Consider the following 12,500-nt stretch of genomic DNA (forward strand, 5'->3'; position numbering starts at 1 on the left):
CTGGCCGCCCCTTGCCGGCCCAAGGGGTAGACCTGGCCGCCCCTTGCCGGCCCAAGGGGTAGACCTGGCCTCCCCTTGCCGGCCCAAGGGGTAGACCTGGCCGCCCCTTGCCGGCCCAAGGGGTAGACCTGGCCGCCCCTTGCCGGCCCAAGGGGTAGACCTGGCCGCCCCTTGCCGGCCCAAGGGGTAGACCTGGCCGCCCCTTGCCGGCCCAAGGGGTAGACCTGGCCGCCCCTTGCCGGCCCAAGGGGTAGACCTGGCCTCCCCTTGCCGGCCCAAGGGGTAGACCTGGCCGCCCCTTGCCGGCCCAAGGGGTAGACCTGGCCGCCCCTTGCCGGCCCAAGGGGTAGACCTGGCCGCCCCTTGCCGGCCCAAGGGGTAGACCTGGCCGCCTTACCTGACCGTCCAGAGCAGTCCTGGCATCCCTACCTGATGCTCCAGACTTAGCTTGGCGTCCCATGCCGACACTCCGGGGTAGTACCATTACCCCTACCCGGCAGCCAGGGGTAGTACCCGTAACCCTCATTGGTACTCCGGGGTAGTACCAGTACCCCCACCCGGCAGCCAGGGGTAGTACCCGTAACCCCCACCTGTACTCCTTGGTAGTACCCGTATACCCCCGCCCGATACTCCGGGGCAGTACCCGCATACCCCCGCCCGGTACTCCGGGGCAGTACCCGCATACCCCCGCCCGGTACTCCGGGGAAGTACCCATATACCCCCGCCCGGTACTCCGGGGCAGTACCCGCATACCCCCGCCCGGTACTCCAGGGCAGTACCCGCATACCCCCGCCCGGTACTCCGGGGAAGTACCCATATACCTCCACCCGGTACTCCGGGGCAGTACCCGCATACCCCCGCCCGGTACTCCGGGGCAGCACCCCTATGCCCCCGCCCGGTACTCCGGGGCAGTACCCGTATGCCCCCGCCCGGTACTCCGGGGCAGTACCAGTACCCCCGCCCGGTACTCCGGGGTACTACCCGTAACACCCACCTGTACTCCTTCGTAGTACCCGTATACCCCCGCCCGGTACTCCGGGGCAGTACCCGCATACCCCTGCCCGGTACTCCGGGGCAGTACCCGTATACCCCCGCCCGGTACCCCGGGGTAGTACCCGTGTACCCCCGTCAGTACTCCGGGGCAGTACCGGTACCCCCGCCCGGTACTCCGGGGTACTACCCGTAACCCCCACCTGTACTCCTTCCTTGGTAGTACCCGTATACCCCCGCCCGGTACTCCGGGGCAGTACCCGCATACCCCCGCCCGGTACTCCGGGGCAGTACCGGTACCCCCGCCCAGTACTCCGGGGTGCTACCCGTAACCCCCACCTGTACTCCTTGGTAGTACCCGTATACCCCCGCCCGGTACTCCGGGGCAGTACCCGCATACCCCCGCCCGGTACTCCGGGGCAGTACCGGTACCCCCGCCCGGTACTCCGGGGTGCTACCCGTAACCCCCACCTGTACTCCTTCCTTGGTAGTACCCGTATACCCCCGCCCGGTACTCCGGGGCAGTACCCGCATACCCCCGCCCGGTACTCCGGGGAAGTACCCATATACCTCCACCCGGTACTCCGGGGCAGTACCCGCATACCCCCGCCCGGTACTCCGGGGTACTACCCGTAACCCCCACCTGTGCTCCTTCGTAGTACCCGTATACCCCCGTCCTGTACTCCGGGGTAGTACCCGTATACCGCCGCCCGGTACCCCGGGGTAGTACCCGTGTACCCCCGTCAGTACTCCGGGGCAGTACCGGTACCCCCGCCCGGTACGCCGGGGGAAAAACTGCTGTCCCTACGGGCGCGCGAGTTTAGACCCAGCCTTCCTACCCGACCCTCCGCCTTACGCCCGGTGTCCCCAGGCGACGTTCCGGGATAGAACCCGTTCCCCCACCAGTACTCTGGGCCCGTGGCGGAACCCTTTGTGATGCGCCGGAGTTCTACCTGCTGTCCCTACGGGCACGCGGCGATGGATCCCGGCCCCCCATCCTGACCCTCCAGGGTAGGCCCGGCCACCCTACCTGACCCTCTGGGGTCAGCCCGGTGTCCCTACCCGACGCTCCGGGGTAGGCCTGGCGCCCCTACCTCATCCTCCGGGGTAGTACCCGTACCCCTACCGGTGCTCCGGGGTACACCTGCTGTCCCTACAGGCGCTCCGGGGTAGGCCCGGCCACCCTACCTGACCCTCTGGGGTCAGCCCGGTGTCCCTACCCGACGCTCCGGGGTACGCCTGGCGCCCCTACCTCATGCTCCGGGGTAGTACCGGTACCCCTACCGGTGCTCCGGGGTACACCTGCTGTCCCTACAGGCGCTCCGGGGTAGGCCCGGCCACCCTACCTGACCCTCCGGGGTCAGCCCGGTGTCCCTACCCGACGCTCCGGGGTAGGCCTGGCGCCCCTACCTCATCCTCCGGGGTAGTGCCGGTACCCCTGCCGGTGCTCCGGGGTACACCTGCGGTCCCTACAGGCGCTCCGGGGTAGGCCCGGCCACCCTACCTGACCCTCCGGGGTCAGCCCGGTATCCCTACCCGACGCTCCGGGGTAGGCCTGGCGCCCCTACCTCATCCTCCGGGGTAGTACCCGTACCCCTACCGGTGCTCCGGGATACACCTGCGGTCCCTACAGGCGCTCCGGGGTAGGCCCGGCCACCCTACCTGACCCTCTGGGGTCAGCCCGGTGTCCCTACCCGACGCTCCGGGGTACGCCTGGCGCCCCTACCTCATGCTCCGGGGTAGTGCCGGTACCCCTGCCGGTGCTCCGGGGTACACCTGCGGTCCCTACAGGCGCTCCGGGGTAGGCCCGGCCACCCTACCTGACCCTCCGGGGTCAGCCCGGTATCCCTACCCGACGCTCCGGGGTAGGCCTGGCGCCCCTACCTCATCCTCCGGGGTAGTGCCGGTACCCCTGCCGGTGCTCCGGGGTACACCTGCGGTCCCTACAGGCGCTCCGGGGTAGGCCCGGCCACCCTACCTGACCCTCCGGGGTCAGCCCGGTGTCCCTACCCGACGCTCCGGGGTAGGCCTGGCGCCCCTACCTCATCCTCCGGGGTAGTGCCGGTACCCCTGCCGGTGCTCCGGGATACCCCTGCGGTCCCTACAGGCGCTCCGGGGTAGGCCCGGCCACCCTACCTGACCCTCTGGGGTCAGCCCGGTGTCCCTACCCGACGCTCCGGGGTAGGCCTGGCGCCCCTACCTCATCCTCCGGGGTAGTGCCGGTACCCCTGCCGGTGCTCCGGGGTACACCTGCGGTCCCTACAGGCGCTCCGGGGTAGGCCCGGCCACCCTACCTGACCCTCCGGGGTCAGCCCGGTATCCCTACCCGACGCTCCGGGGTAGGCCTGGCGCCCCTACCTCATCCTCCGGGGTAGTGCCGGTACCCCTGCCGGTGCTCCGGGGTACACCTGCGGTCCCTACAGGCGCTCCGGGGTAGGCCCGGCCACCCTACCTGACCCTCTGGGGTCAGCCCGGTGTCCCTACCCGACGCTCCGGGGTAGGCCTGGCGCCCCTACCTCATCCTCCGGGGTAGTGCCGGTACCCCTGCCGGTGCTCCGGGGTACACCTGCGGTCCCTACAGGCGCTCCGGGGTAGGCCCGGCCACCCTACCTGACCCTCCGGGGTCAGCCCGGTGTCCCTACCCGACGCTCCGGGGTAGGCCTGGCGCCCCTACCTCATCCTCCGGGGTAGTGCCGGTACCCCTACCGGTGCTCCGGGATACCCCTGCGGTCCCTACAGGCGCTCCGGGGTAGGCCCGGCCACCCTACCTGACCCTCCGGGGTCAGCCCGGTGTCCCTACCCGACGCTCCGGGGTAGGCCTGGCGCCCCTACCTCATCCTCCGGGGTAGTGCCGGTACCCCTGCCGGTGCTCCGGGGTACACCTGCGGTCCCTACAGGCGCTCCGGGGTAGGCCCGGCCACCCTACCTGACCCTCCGGGGTCAGCCCGGTATCCCTACCCGACGCTCCGGGGTAGGCCTGGCGCCCCTACCTCATCCTCCGGGGTAGTGCCGGTACCCCTGCCGGTGCTCCGGGGTACACCTGCGGTCCCTACAGGCGCTCCGGGGTAGGCCCGGCCACCCTACCTGACCCTCCGGGGTCAGCCCGGTGTCCCTACCCGACGCTCCGGGGTAGGCCTGGCGCCCCTACCTCATCCTCCGGGGTAGTGCCGGTACCCCTGCCGGTGCTCCGGGGTACACCTGCGGTCCCTACAGGCGCTCCGGGGTAGGCCCGGCCACCCTACCTGACCCTCCGGGGTCAGCCCGGTATCCCTACCCGACGCTCCGGGGTAGGCCTGGCGCCCCTACCTCATCCTCCGGGGTAGTGCCGGTACCCCTGCCGGTGCTCCGGGGTACACCTGCGGTCCCTACAGGCGCTCCGGGATAGGCCCGGCCACCCTACCTGACCCTCCGGGGTCAGCCCGGTATCCCTACCCGACGCTCCGGGGTAGGCCTGGCGCCCCTACCTCATCCTCCGGGGTAGTGCCGGTACCCCTGCCGGTGCTCCGGGGTACACCTGCGGTCCCTACAGGCGCTCCGGGGTAGGCCCGGCCACCCTACCTGACCCTCCGGGGTCAGCCCGGTATCCCTACCCGACGCTCCGGGGTAGGCCTGGCGCCCCTACCTCATCCTCCGGGGTAGTGCCGGTACCCCTGCCGGTGCTCCGGGGTACACCTGCGGTCCCTACAGGCGCTCCGGGGTAGGCCCGGCCACCCTACCTGACCCTCTGGGGTCAGCCCGGTGTCCCTACCCGACGCTCCGGGGTAGGCCTGGCGCCCCTACCTCATCCTCCGGGGTAGTGCCGGTACCCCTGCCGGTGCTCCGGGGTACACCTGCGGTCCCTACAGGCGCTCCGGGGTAGGCCCGGCCACCCTACCTGACCCTCTGGGGTCAGCCCGGTGTCCCTACCCGACGCTCCGGGGTAGGCCTGGCGCCCCTACCTCATCCTCCGGGGTAGTGCCGGTACCCCTACCGGTGCTCCGGGGTACACCTGCGGTCCCTACAGGCGCTCCGGGGTAGGCCCGGCCACCCTACCTGACTTTCTGGGGGTCAGCCCGGTATCCCTACCTGATGCTCCGGGGTAGTCCTGGCCTCCTTACCTGTGTCTCCGGGTAAACCTGGCCACGCTGCAGGGTCGGCCTGCACTCCCTGGCCGCACTACGGGCCGGTCCTGATTAGTGTATTAAGACCGCTCCGCGATTCCACTTTCTTAAAATTTATTGTGTCTGACAGCTTGTCTTTTACCGCGCACGCAGGCAGGCAGGCAGGCAGGCAGGCACGCGTCAAAAACGTGAGAGCAAAGCGTTACCCGCAGTCGGAGTACTTTATCGGTAACGACTTCTTCGGGAAGAGGCGCCGACGCTGCTCTCTCGTCTCTGTACGAGTCGGTGGCCGTCCGGGTACCGCGTGGCACCGTTGGCGTGGGATCCGCTCCTAAACGAATACAGAAGAATCGATACGCTATGAATCGTCATCGATTGAAGTTATTAACAGTTGACGAGCGATGCTGGATTGTATCGTTTATGGAGCGTCACCTACCGACTGATTTAGCGCTACGCGGTAATACGCTTTCTGGCAGTTCCTTAAATAACAAAACTCATTCGTTCACGCACGCTAGGTGTGCATCCCTTCGTTAATAGCCGGAGAAGGAATACGTACGTACGTACGTACGTACCTACCAGCGGATCGTCACGGATTGAATATGACTCGATTAGTAGTCACCAGTATTATAAATTACCGACTCCTAAAGTTTGATTGCGGCACTCCTTTAGGACCTTGCGACGCTCTTGGTTAACGTTAGCGTTCTCCGGCCCCTGCGTTATCGCGCATTAACTGTTCATTGGCCTCCGAGGGACGGCGGTCTCGCAGGCCTCTGAAGAAAGCCAGTCGGCTGCCTGACAAGCGGTCCCTGTGGCCGAGGCCGACTTAGCCGAGCATCCTCGGAGACGACGAGCTCGCGTGGCCGCCGTGCCGGCTGACCGGCCCGCCCCGGGGCCGTTTCCCCCCCGCTCCCCGTCGCCGAAGGAGCGCGCCCCCCGCCACCGCCTAAGGCCGCTGGGACCTTCCTCACCGCTCGAACGCATCCCGCCGGCGACGGAGCCGCTGATGCCCCTCTGTCGGAAGCGCGGCGCGCCTCTCCGGCAGCCCTGGCTGGGGCCCTGGAGCCCCAGGTCTCTGCCCAGGCCGAGGCACGCGGCTGCTGCTTTGCCAGGGACGGGTCCGACCGGGAGCCGAGCGCATCGCCCGTAGGCAGGCACGGGCGCAGGCCGGACGTCGAAGCGGCCGACCACCCGGGCTGTAACAGAGAAAGCGGCGTTAGCGACACCGTTACAAATCTTTCTCATTTCCACCTGCGTGCGCGCCCGCACCCCGCCAAAACAGGCCCCCGGCCCGAACGCCCACCGCCTGCTGCTGCAGCCGCTCACCCGCCCTTAGACACACGCACGCGCACGCACGCACTGCCCCCCCCCCATTCGAGTCCCCGCCCCAAACACCTCCCGCCCGCCACCGCACCCACTCGCACGGGGCTACACACGTGCGCACCCCCCCCCCCCGCAACCGGCCCCCCCCAGCCCAAACCCTCCACCCGCTGCCCCGCTCACAGTCGTGCGCTCAAAACGCACACGCGCGCAGCCCCCCCCCCCCCCCCGCCCGAAACAGGGCCCCGGGCCGACACCCCCCACCCCCGTCACCCCGGGCCCGCCGCTGCACGCACACACACACCGCCCCCCCGCCCTCCCGCCACGCAGTTCGCGCCGAGCCTGGCTGCCCCTGCTCCCCCCTTCCGCCACCAGGCTTGCCGCCCCCGGTGGTGGAAGGCGGGAGACTTTAGGACCCTGCGGCGTCCCTGCCGGCTCCGTGCCCGGGCGGGAGAGGGGAGCCCCCCCGGTGCCCTGCCGTCTCTAAACCCCAGCTGCCGAGTCCCTATCCTGCCGCACCCGTGGCCCCGCTCCCGCCTTTCTTTCTCAGCCAGCCACGCACTCGCCCTGCTCCACTCCCGCCCGCCGCCGCCGCGGGGGGAAAACTAAAGGACCGGGGGGGTGGGACGGGGACGGGGACGGGGACGGGGACGGGGGAGAGAAGTAAAAAAAATAAAACTCCAACCGATCCAAACAGAAGCCTTCTCCGAAAAGACACACCGTCCCCCCTCGCCAGCCTGCCTCTGCGCCAGGCTCCCCGCCTGCTCGCCAGCCGCTCTCGCCCTGCTGCACTCCTGCCCGCCCTCGCCGCGGGGGGAAAACTAAACGACCGGGGGGGACGGGACGGGGACGGGGACGGGGACGGGGACGGGGGAGAGAAGTAAAAAAAATAAAACTCCAACCGATCCAAACAGAAGCCTTCTCCGAAAAGACACACCGTCCCCCCTCGCCAGCCTGCCTCTGCGCCAGGCTCCCCGCCTGCTCGCCCTGCTCCACTCCTGCCCGCCCCCGCCGCGGGGGGAAAACTAAACGACCGGGGGGGGGGGGGGACGGGGACGGGGACGGGGACGGGGGAGAGAAGTAAAAAAAATAAAACTCCAACCGATCCAAACAGAAGCCTTCTCCGAAAAGACACACCGTCCCCCCTCGCCAGCCTGCCTCTGCGCCAGGCTCCCCGCCTGCTCGCCAGCCGCTCTCGCCCTGCTCCATTCCTGCCCGCCCCCGCCGCGGGGGGAAAACTAAACGACCGGGGGGGGGGGGACGGGGACGGGGACGGGGACGGGGGAGAGAAGTAAAAAAAATAAAACTCCAACCGATCCAAACAGAAGCCTTCTCCGAAAAGACACACCGTCCCCCCTCGCCAGCCTGCCTCTGCGCCAGGCTCCCCGCCTGCTCGCCAGCCGCTCTCGCCCTGCTCCACTCCTGCCCGCCCCCGCCGCGGGGGGAAAACTAAACGACCGGGGGGGGGGGGACGGGGACGGGGACGGGGACGGGGACGGGGACGGGGGAGAGAAGTAAAAAAAATAAAACTCCAACCGATCCAAACAGAAGCCTTCTCCGAAAAGACACACCGTCCCCCCTCGCCAGCCTACCTCTGCGCCAGGCTCCCCGCCTGCTCGCCAGCCGCTCTCGCCCCCCCTCTTTTCTAGCCTCCTTTCCCCGCCGCTGCTGCCGCCGCGACTGAGCAGCAGACCGTTGCCGTGGCGGGAAACACCACAGTTTCCGGGGGCCCCGTTGCCGGGCTGCAGACCACCCCACCCAGCCACCCGCCCCCCAACCCCCCGTCTCCAGGGCGCCGGAAAGTCTGTGATCGGGTGGGGCCGGGGGAGGGGGGGGGGGGGGGGCTGCACCTACTGGCCTGCAGGTCCGGGACTGCAGCGCGGGGAGGGAGGGGGAGCACACCGGTGCAGGGGTGCGTGTAGCTGTGTGTGCCTGCGTCGCGTTCTGTGTGTGTGTGTGTGTGTGTGTGCGCGCGCCTCTGAGCGCGCGTGTGTCACCGGGGGGGGGGGGGGGTGGCAGTGCCTGCAGGATCGCAGATATGTATTTTAAAGTATTTATTTTATTAAAAAAAGGAAAACGTCAAAAAAACACCAAAAAAAACCAGGCGGGGGGGGGGGGGAGAAAAATTAAAAACAACCCCCCAAAAAAAGCCCAAGACCGCAAAAACCAAAACCAAAAGTCGGCGAGCACCCAGCAGCGCCGGGACCCGAACCTGAACCTGGCAAGGGGCTACCAGTCCTGAAGGCACCCAGTGAACAGCGAACTCGCGCCGGGGAGCCGGGCAGTTTGTGCCGGGGGCTGCCACCTCTGCCCGGACCCCGCCGACAGAATATGGTTGGGGGGGGGGGGGGGCAGCAGCGGAGCAGAGGGGCTGGCTGGTGTGGTGAAGCTGGCAAGTGCCTGGCAGCCACCGGCTCGGAATAGGTGCGTGCACGTGCATGAGAACGACGAGGGTGGGGGGGGGGGTGTGTGTGTGTCAGGAAACAAAAATTATTTTGAAAACTGGTTGTCGTTAATATTGTATTAATATTTCCCGCCGGAATCAATAAAGGTGAAATAACTCTTGCATCAGACAGTACGTTTAAACGTGCTCCCTTGGTGTAGAAGTGGTTCAAACTCGGGAAGGGGAGGGGGAAAGAAATGCCGTCCGGGAGAACCGGGAGAGGGTGGCCCTTTTAATCAGATTTGCTAAAATCTCAAAAGAAAGAAAAAAAAAAAAAAAAACGAAAAAAACGAACCAAAAACAGGCGCACCTGCCCCCCCCGCCCCCCCCCGCCCAAGGGGCACCGAACGGCTGCCAGGTCTACCCGGCTCCGCGGGCGGCCGCCAGGTCTACCCGGCTCCGGAGGCCGGCGCGGCCGCCGGCGGCGCCCGGAGGACGCGGGGTGTCGCTGCCGCAGCGGCCGGTGAAAAGGGCCGCCAGGTCTACCCGGCTCCGCGGGCGGCCGCCAGGTCTACCCGGCTCCGGAGGCCGGCGCGGCCGCCGGCGGCGCCCGGAGGACGCGGGGTGTCGCTGCCGCAGCGGCCGGTGAAAAGGGCCGCCAGGTCTACCCGGCTCCGCGGGCGGCCGCCAGGTCTACCCGGCTCCGGAGGCCGGCGCGGCCGCCGGCGGCGCCCGGAGGACGCGGGGTGTCGCTGCCGCAGCGGCCGGTGAAAAGGGCCGCCAGGTCTACCCGGCTCCGCGGGCGGCCGCCAGGTCTACCCGGCTCCGGAGGCCGGCGCGGCCGCCGGCGGCGCCCGGAGGACGCGGGGTGTCGCTGCCGCAGCGGCCGGTGAAAAGAGCCGCCAGGTCTACCCGGCTCCGCGGGCGGCCGCCAGGTCTACCCGGCTCCGGAGGCCGGCGCGGCCGCCGGCGGCGCCCGGAGGACGCGGGGTGTCGCTGCCGCAGCGGCCGGTGAAAAGAGCCGCCAGGTCTACCCGGCTCCGCGGGCGGCCGCCAGGTCTACCCGGCTCCGGAGGCCGGCGCGGCCGCCGGCGGCGCCCGGAGGACGCGGGGTGTCGCTGCCGCAGCGGCCGGTGAAAAGAGCCGCCAGGTCTACCCGGCTCCGGCGGGACTTAGCCGCATTTCGGGGGCGGGGAGGTAGACCTGATAGCCCCGCCACTTTCTCGGAGCTGGCCAAGGGGTCGCTGTTTTTCGCTGCCTCCAGTTACGTCATCGTAAAAGTCGGTGTCATTGGCGGGTCTCCCCGGTGGGCAGGGACGGCACTCTTGGAGCCGGCCGGGGGCGGGGACGTGATCTCCCGTACTATAGGAGGTAGTGGTGACTCGTGCACGGAGCAGCGCTAGTGAGCGGCTGCAAGGCTTACGGCTCAGCCGGCGAAGTGGAGCGCTGGGCGGCCGTTGTGGTGGTGGTTTTGCCTGGTGGTTCGGCTCGTTTTCTGTCTGTTCGGCCAGTTGGTCTCTCCCGGTGTTTTCCAAGTAAGCCAGCCGGGCGCCTGCGAGGGTCTGGCAGGCTGGCGGTGGCTGTTGACCCGAGTGGTGCGAGAGGTGCAAAGGTGGATTCCGCAGGGCATAGCCCGGTGGCCGGCGGCGGCCACCGGCACTCGAACGCTGGAAGACCGGGTGGAGCCGAGCCTGCCTCGGCTTTCCCCCGGCCCCGGAGGGCCCGATGATGGCAAAGGTGGAGCGCTGGTATATGCGAGGGCAGCTGCCCGTGAGCATCCAGCCCGCCGCGGCTGCCGCCGCCTCCTGAGGGCCTGGTGATGGGCGGGCGAGGTGGCGGCACCTCGTCCTTTGACTCTGGCCTTAAGCTGGAGCGGGCAGAGCGGCAGCCGGTCCCGGTGGCTGGCAGCCGGATGCAGACGGCTGGGGGTTCTCGTGCGTGCCGCAGCTTCCCCCCAGCCCCCGAGGGCCCGATGATGGCACAGGTGAGAGGCTGCAGCGCCTCGTCCTGTTTTTGCCGGCATGAGCCACGCGTGGGCGGCCTGTGGTGTCCGGCCTGCCCCGGCTTGCCTGGTTGCAGGAGGGCTCGGTGGAAAGGTCTGCAGCGCTCTACCGGGTTTAGAGGTGGCGGCACCTCATCGCGTTTTCTCCGGCCTTAAGCTGGAGCCCATGCACGAATTGGGCAGAGTGCAAGCGGCAGCCGGTCCCGGTGGCTGGCAGCCGGATGCAGACGGCTGGGGGTTCTCGTGCGTGCCGCAGCTTCCCCCCAGCCCCCGAGGGCCCGATGATGGCACAGGTGAGAGGCCGCAGCGCCTCGTCCTGTTTCTGCCGGCATGAGCCACGCGTGGGCGGCCTGTGGTGTCCGGCCTGCCCCGGCTTGCCTGGTTGCAGGAGGGCTCGGTGGAAAGGTCTGCAGCGCTGTACCGGGTTAGAGGTGGCGGCACCTCATCGCGTTTTCTCCGGCCTTAAGCTGGAGCCCATGCACGAATTGGGCAGAGTGCAAGCGGCAGCCGGTCCCGGTGGCTGGCAGCCGGATGCAGACGGCTGGGGGTTCTCGTGCGTGCCGCAGCTTCCCCCCAGCCCCCGAGGGCCCGATGATGGCACAGGTGAGAGGCCGCAGCGCCTCGTCCTGTTTCTGCCGGCATGAGCCACGCGTGGGCGGCCTGTGGTGTCCGGCCTGCCCCGGCTTGCCTGGTTGCAGGAGGGCTCGGTGGAAAGGTCTGCAGCGCTGTACCGGGTTAGAGGTGGCGGCACCTCATCGCGTTTTCTCCGGCCTTAAGCTGGAGCCCGCGAAGCGGGAAGAAAAGTGCGGCTGTACCTGGTGGCTGGCAAGTCGAACGCAGGCGGCTGGGGTTGTCTCGCTTCTGTGGCATTCCCCCAGGCCCCGAACACCCGTGCGCGGCATGGGTCCAGGTGCCTTTTTTTTCCCCGACGGCAAGCGGTTGCCTGTGGGGCGGGCAAAGACCGGCAGCCGGTGGCGGTTGCCGGCACTCGAACGCTGGAGGAGCTGGGGGAGTTGAGCCTGCTGTGGCCATCCCCCGGTCCCGTTACCTTCCTCAAGGGAATCGTTGTCTGGAGCCGGGTGGCCCGTGGCACCTCCCGCTCCACGATTTGACTGATCCAGACCCACAGGCAGCGCCCGCTGAGGCGTCCTCGGGTGCGTCGGAGAGCCTCCACGGCGGGCCGGCTCTGCCGGTGTTCAGGCCGTTGGAGCACCTCTCGCAGGCGTTGCCCTCACTCGCACGCAGAGCCCCCGCACCTGCCGTCCGCCCCCGGTTGGCGACGGGTGCGAGTGGCCGTCGCTGTCCCAGGACTCGTGGCCGTGGGGCCTCCGCTCCTTCCTCCGTTCCCTTCCCTTACTGATCGATGAGGCGTTTAGGGCGCGTCGGAGGGGCTTCCCGGCGGGCCGGCTCTGCCGGTGTTCAGGCCGGCGTTGCACCTCTCCGCAGACGTTGCCCTCTCACTCGCACGCAGAGCCCCCGCACCTGCCGTCCGCCCCCGGTTGGCGATGGGTGCGAGTGGCCGTCGCTGTCCCAGGACTCGTGGCCGTGGGGCCTCCGCTCCTTCCTCCGTTCCCTTCCCTTACTGATCGATGAGGCGTTTAGGGCGCGTCGGAGGGGCTTCCCGGCGGGCCGGCTCTGCCGGTGTTCAGGCCGGCGTTGCACCTCTCCGCAGACGTTGCCCTCTCACTCGCACGCAGAGCCCCCGCAC

This window comes from Buteo buteo, unplaced genomic scaffold (assembly GCF_964188355.1).
Source record: "Buteo buteo unplaced genomic scaffold, bButBut1.hap1.1 HAP1_SCAFFOLD_148, whole genome shotgun sequence".
Taxonomy (NCBI): domain Eukaryota; kingdom Metazoa; phylum Chordata; class Aves; order Accipitriformes; family Accipitridae; genus Buteo; species Buteo buteo.